The sequence below is a fragment of the Mandrillus leucophaeus genome, unplaced genomic scaffold (genome assembly GCF_000951045.1).
Source record: "Mandrillus leucophaeus isolate KB7577 unplaced genomic scaffold, Mleu.le_1.0 Scaffold250, whole genome shotgun sequence".
NCBI classification, from domain to species: domain Eukaryota; kingdom Metazoa; phylum Chordata; class Mammalia; order Primates; family Cercopithecidae; genus Mandrillus; species Mandrillus leucophaeus.
This window is the reverse complement of record NW_012102588.1, coordinates 919,394-926,879: the sequence shown is the minus strand read 5'-3', so window position 1 is coordinate 926,879 and position 7,486 is coordinate 919,394.

Sequence of the window (7,486 nt, the reverse complement as noted above, 5' to 3'; positions counted from 1 at the left end):
ACACATATATACACATACATACACACACATAGACACAGACCCACCTCCGTTAACATGACTTCCTTTTGAATTCAAAAGGCTTTTGGATAATATCAGCTGAATTACCCTATATCATATTCATGGTTGATGAGAAGACAAAAGTCAAACTCAGGGAGACTGGACTTGAAGATTATAATGTAATAGGAAACACTGCTAAAACATTCTCAAAACTCTGAAAATTTCCAAGTAATTAATCTTTTCTTCTTTAATTTACAACGTTAGTTTTCTAAAAAATAAAACCCCCTCTTCTTTCCCAGTGTTTCTTTTCATAGCAGAAATTGTCAGCTCCAATCAAATGATAGGTACTTTCCGTTCTTCTGTGTCCTCTCGAGGCTCTGAAGCCCTAAGATGCCATCCAGGGTGCACATCACTGAAGTCCCAGCAGTGAGATGGGAGAGGCAAGGAAGAATTCACAGCTGGTGATTCCACTGAAAGCACCTCGCCCGTCCAAAGAGTTAATTACAGCAAAGAAGAAGAGGGTCTTAAAATTCGACTGGCAAAAAGCAAACTAGCAAGCAAAAACTTAGTCTCATTGTTGATTACTGCTAGTGGTAAAACAGGTGTTGCTGTGGCAACTTAGCTCTTTATTTGTGTAATATGGGGGTTATTATTTTACAGACTACTTACCAGAATTTATTTAAAAATCAGTAATAATAGAGCTGGGCACAGTGGCAAGCACTTGTAGTCTCAGCTACTTGGGAGGCTGAGGATCGCTTGAGCCCAGGAGGTTGAGGCTGCAGTGACCTGTGTGTACGCTGCTGCACTCTGGCCCAGACAGCAGAGCAAGACCCTGTCTCTCTTAAAAAAAAAAAAAATCAGTAGTAATAATAATAATAGTGAAAAGTCAGAACAAGAAAAACTTGAGGTTACATACTTCTTACTACGTGCTATGCTAACTGTCTGCATTTTCTTTTTGAATCTCACAATTCTGAGGCTGGTATTCTCATGATCCCATTTTACAAACCAGGACACTGAGGCAGAGAGAAGTTCCAGGACTTGCTTACAGTCATACTGTTATAAGTGGCACAGCTAGGATCTGAATGTAGACAGTTCATTCCATCAATGAGAGTTATTCAACTCCTGCTCTGACTCAGGCACAACGCCAGTTCACGATACCATGATGGACAAGGTATAGTTGGTCCTTCATGAACAGATTAGACTTCATGAAGTCTAATTACTATCTTCGATTCCAAAATCTGTTCTTTTAACTATCACCTTGATGACATCTCAATGGTTCACACACTTTAAATCATGTATTTGTCTTTTATTTCACTGATTACCATTCCAGAGACAATGACTTTCACCTCTGCCACTCCGCTGCCATGCTGAGACACCTTCAGTAGCAATGTTGTAGTGAGGCAGAGGACCATGGGCATTTTCTAGGGCATATGTTACATTGACTCCAGGCCTGCTTTGTTTTATTTGTCTAATTAGTGTCGGAGCAGGGAATTCACGTTCGAAAGTCCCGCAAGCAGAGCTTACTATGGGTGTGAGAAGCTACTCTGATTATGAAGTATCTTATCAATGACAAATATTTGCTTGGCGATTTTCACCCCTTAATAATCAGAACTCGATCTTCATGGATTCTGACATAATGACTACTTCCTGCAAATCCCGAAAAAAACCAAAGCAAAATTAGCTTGCACTTTACCTCCCAGAGGAAAGCACCCCAAAGCCTTTTCCTTTCCCTGTGGCATTCCACATCTTCCCATGAAGTCCTGCTGTCATTTCCCTCATAATATTTCCTTCTAATAGTGTAGATAAACCCTAAACGCTGTGTTCTTTGACCAATCCATCCCTTGTGTGCCTTCGTGCAAACTCTAAAGGACAGACATGACTCCTCTGGCTGATTATCTTTCAGTGGTTATGGACAGGCTGGATAGCGACTTACTTGGGGTGGATTTTAAAAAGGAACAACAATAAATGGTAATAGTAACAAGTATATTGAGCCTGGGCACATTGGCTCACACCTGTAATCCCAGCACTTTGGGAGGCCGAGGCAGGTGGATTACTTGAGGTCAGGAGATCGACAGCAGCCTGACCAACATGGTGAAACCCCATCTCTACTAAAAATACAAAAATTAAGCAGGTGTGGTGGTGGGCACCTGTAATCCCAGCTACTCGGGAGGCTGAGGCTAGAGAATCGCTTGAACCCAGAAACTGGAAGTTGCAGTGAGTGGAGATCACACCATTGAACTCCAGCCTGGGCGACAAGAGTGAAACTCTATCACACACACACACAAAAAGTATATTGAGGGCCTTCTGTGAGCTACACACTGTGCCCAACACTCTGCATGGCATTGTCTCATTTAATAAGCACAGTGATCATAAATATGTACTATGATTGCAGGTAACAGGTAAAGAAACCCACTTGCAGAGGTCAAGTAACTTACCTGAGTCACACAGCTAACAAATGGCAATGCCAAGATACAGAACTAGAGCTATCAGCACTCGCACTGGTGTCAGGCAGGATGTGGAAACAAATGACAGCTTAATCTTTAGGGTTTTAAGATTCTGAGATGCTCTGCTTGGGACAAAACATACCTGAAGTGTTACCCCTCGGTTCCTCTGGTCACCACATTTGAAGTGGGAAAATTAAAAATCTGAAGCTGGTTTTTAAGAGAACAACCAGAGTGGAGAAGCTAACTCAAACCACATTCCATGAGGAACAGTTTAAGGAACAGAAATGTTTAAAGCTAGGAGTTGAGACCAGGGCGGGGGATCGAGGAGAGAGAGTATGCTAACTGCCTTCATGTCACCGAAGGACAGAGGGCAGAAAGCATAGGCTGGTGCTGTGGGACTCCGAGCTGGAAAACCAGACCAATAAGGCAAAGTTGGAGGGAGACGGATTTTGTTTCTGTATAAAGACACGTTTGTTGCTACTCTGATTGGCAAGTGGTAGAAAGACTGTTTGAATCTCAGTTCCACCACCGTGGTGAGCATTTGTTGTTTTACTTGCTGGAGTCCATTCCCCTTTATTCTGAAAGCATTAGTTTGATTTCCTTTTGGGAAATTACATGTTTTCTATTGAGGGCAGTCTTTCTTGCCGAGGAAACCAATCAAGTTATGCTATCCGATCTCTCCGCAGGAGTTGAGCATGAGACCCAAGTCAGCCTAATAAGGTTCCTTTTGCCAGGACCTATTTTACGTGGAGTAACCTGAGGGTAGACAAATGGCTGGAGCTGATTCTTTCCTAAGTAGTCCCCTTACCAACCTCGGTAGTGGATCCTATCCCTCGAAGTTGGAACTTCCCACAGCAGAATCCAGGGACTGGCCATGAAACATTAGATGTATCTAGTAAGAGGGCTGCATCCCCTGGGCTGAGGTCCATGCCAATACTGAGAAGGAATCACTAATCAATCTGCCCTTGGAGGGAGCTCTGATGGGCACCCTGCTTAGCGCCTATAAAGACTACCTTCCTCAGAGGATCTACCGCAGCTTGAATCAGGAACACAGACTCACTCAAATTGTTCCAGAAAGAATAAAGTTTATTGAAAGGACATGTATGCCTGGGAGCCCTGGAAAAACTAAGAAACACAGCCTCAGGAAAAGCAGGAATCAAGGCAGCTCCGTGCTACACTCTTTCACATTTCCAACTCCTCTGCTTACAGCAAAGTAGTTCTCTGTATATCGCTTCTTTTATCCTCTTTCTTCCCAGTTCAATATTTCTGGTTATCTGTCTACACATGGCCCAAAATGGCTGTTCAGCACCCAAATCTGTGTGATCTCCCAGTTCCAGCCATTGGAACTAACTTCCCTCCAGGTGTCTTTGCTAAATCCCTGAGAGAAGGATTTGACTGGCTTAGCCATTGAGCCAGACTGCATCACAGGTCCCTGGCCTACAGATGGGCTAACTCTGCCAGGTGTCCTCACCAGGGACAGTGAGCTAAGCTGGGGAGATGAGTTCACCTGATCTGTTGCCTACTTAGCAGAAGCTTGGAACTGGTCAGGAAACACACAAGCCTCTCTTGAGAGGCTTCTTGCTTCTTAATGATGATACCAAAAACAGTACAAGATACATTCTTATATATTAAACATGTATTTTCACACCATTTTCTTGCAGTACTTTTTTTGAGACACAGTTTTGCTCTTGTTGCCCAGACTGGAGTGCAATGGCGCAATCTCGGCTCACTGCAAACTCCGCCTCCCGGGTTCAAGCGATTCTCCTGCCTCAGCCTCCTAGTAGCTGGGATTACAGGCATGTGCCACCACACCTGGCTAATTTTGTATTTTTAGTAAAGACAGGGTTTCTCCATGTTGGTCAGTCTAGTCTTGAAACCCTGACCTCAGGTGATCCGCCCACCTCAGCCTCCCAAAGTGCTGGGATTACAGGCGTGAGCCACCGCACCCAGCTTTCTTACAGTTTTTAAAGAAACTCTCCAAGGGCTATATCCCCAACCCCAATTCTTTAGGAAATGACTTGCCTTGGGCCAGGCGCAGTGGCTCACACCTCTAATCCCAGCACTTTGGGAGGCCAAGGTGAGCAGATCATTTGAGGTCAGGAGTTTGAGACCAGCCTGGCCAATATGGTGAAACCCCATCTCTACTAAAAATACAAAAATTAGCTGGGCGTGATGGCAGGTGCCTGTAGTCCTAGCTACTCAGGAGTCTGAGGCAGGGGAATCGTTTGAACCCGGGAGGCAGAGGTTGCAGTGAGCCGAGATCATGCCACTGCACTCCAGCCTGGGCGACAGAGGGAGACTCTGTCTCAAAAAAAAAAAAAAAGGAAGTGGCTTGCCCTGAGATCCCCTACGAGTATATGGAAGTTTTCCTTCTGTGGTAAACATGGAATGTCAGCTTTAAGCAACTGCGTCTTCAAGTGTGTTGTGTAGAATTCCTGAGCTAGCACTGAAGTGTTTTAACTGAAAAGCCCGGTGTCCAGTTAAAGAAGAGGTGAAAGGGGCACTTTGGGCCATGGGGATGGGAAGAAGATGACAGTAGAAGTGAAGGGAGTTGAACAAAAGAGCTGAGGAGGAAGAAAGGCCTGATGGGAGCTGCAGGTCAGAGCAGGAGGAGAGTCAGCCAGGACCAGAAACCAGACAAAAACTACAACTTCCACCTTAGGAGCCAGAATGTCTCGTGTGAAACTAGAGAGTACGGAGAGCCAGGGCATAATGAGATCACTGGGCTAGGTGAGGATGAGACACCAGGAATTGTGATGAGTGCCCACTATGTACCAGGCACACAAGATCTGTCTCAAGCTTGGAGCTGTACTTACCTGTGGGTCCCTAGTTGCAGCCTGCATTCAGTTTGAATACTTGTAAATTCTTTGTTACTATGGTCTCATGGCCTCTGACCAAAGCTGGTTCAGGAGGTAAGAAGGAGGATACATTTCTAAGACCAGGAAAATGTCTTAACTGCATTTAACACAAGAGAGGGTAGACCGCCTTAAAAGGACCCTGGGACATGCTGTTCCCTGGGAAGATCTGAAAGCCAGTCCAGAGATTGCCTGTAATTCACTGTAGTCTTGCTTTCCACTCATATGGCTGTGAGCTCTGGCCCCAGGGCTGGGCTTGCATCTTTCCAACTTGTTTTGGAATTCTCCTTTGACAGAATGTCTGAGAGAAAACATTACTACATGCTATAGGAGTGGGAGGTTTCATGGATTACCCGTGGGCCTCTGGCAACGGGACTAAGGATTCCGGGCCCAGAGTTTTGGACCCACACACTTGAAATCTGAAGATTAACACTTGATCCTCCTCTGAAGGGGAGTTAAGCCTCTGCTAGTTGATTACAAATGTTCCAGATACAAATCTTTAAGGTGAGAACTCTGTGAACAACAAAAACAGCCACAGAAAAACTCCATGAAAAGCCTTACTTTCATTCATGACTCAACTTTGTGAATTTTGAGGACTTAATAAGACCTTTTAAATAAAGAAAGGAATTAAAGGTTGAAGATATGTTGGACTGGCTTAAATTGGGCAATGAGAAGCCTAAGGTGCCGTTTCAGGATATTATTCACCCTATAAAAACAAAATGTAGTTGTTCACAGTAAACATGTCAGAACAGCAGCTATAGAGAACAAGTGTAGACTGGTTGCTGTCCAATCTGCCAATTTTCAGATAAAAGACTAGGATCTGGCCGGGCACGGTGGCTCACGCCTGTAATACAAGCACTTTGGGAGGCTTAGGTGGGCAGATCATGAGATCGGGAGATCAAGACCATCCTGGCCAACATGGTGAAACCCCATCTCTACTAAAATACAAAAAAATTAGCCAGGCTGCGGTGGTATGTGCCTGTAGTCCCAGCTACTTGGGAGGCTGGGGCAGGGGAATCGCTTGAACTTGGGAGGCAGAGGTTGCAGTGAGCCGAGATTACACCACTATACTCCAGCCTGGCGACAGAGCAAGACTCTATCTCAAAAAAATAAAAAAATAAAAAAATAAAAAGACCAGGATCTGATAAGTGACAGATTACCATGAGAACATTTGCAGTGGGATTTTTTCTGATTGATCATTTCAGCACCAAACATGTAAGAAATCAATAAAACGTTAACACAACTGCTGTTCTCACAATATATTGACAATATTTTTTGAAAGGAAGAGAAAGCTCTGTTTGATGGCAACCCTAAAGCCATCGAAACTCCGTGACCTGTCAAACAGCAAGCAGGCCTAGTGCTTGTGGAATAGGGTTGCTACAGAGTAAGGCCAAATCCCTGAACTATATATAAAAATATTTTCTTCCTCTTCATGAGCAATTCCCATATCCTCTCTGTGCACCCATTCATGAATCTATAAAAAGGAGAGAATTATCCCTGTTCAATGTGTCCCACACCTCAATATTTTGCATACTACCCCTTCATGATTTTTGCAATATGATCATAGCATTGTGTCTGTAATATTATTTATTGAGCGTATTTTTAAAAATCAACTCACTGTTTTTTAACCTAGAATATTTTTGTATAAAATATGTTATTAACTATTTCTTCCTTTTTTTCCTTTTTTTTTTTTTTTTTTTTTTGAGACTGGGTCTGGGTCTGTCACCCAGGTGGATGCAGTGGTGCAATCTCAGCTCACTGCAGTCTTGATCTCCCAGGCTCAAGCAATCCTCCCACCTTAGCCTCTTAGCCTCCCGAGTAGCTGCACTGCAGGTGCTTGCTACCACACCCAGCTATTAGAGATGAGGTTTCGCCATGTTTCCCAGGCTGGTCTCAAATTCCTAGACTCAAGCAATCTGCCTGCTTCAGCCTCCCAAAATGCTGGGATTACAGGCATGAGCCACCGCACCTGGCTGGCCTTCCTTCTTTCCTACCTTCCTTCCCTTTCTTTTTTCTTTCTTTCTTTTTCCTTTCTCTCTTTCTCTTTTTCTTTCTTTGTCTTTCTTTCTTTCCTTCCTTCCTTCTTTCCCTTTCACTCTCTTTCTTTTCTTTTCTTTCTTTCTTTCTTTCTTTCTTTCTTTCTTTCTTTCTTTCTTTCTTTCTTTCTTTCTTTCTTTCTTTCTTTCTTTC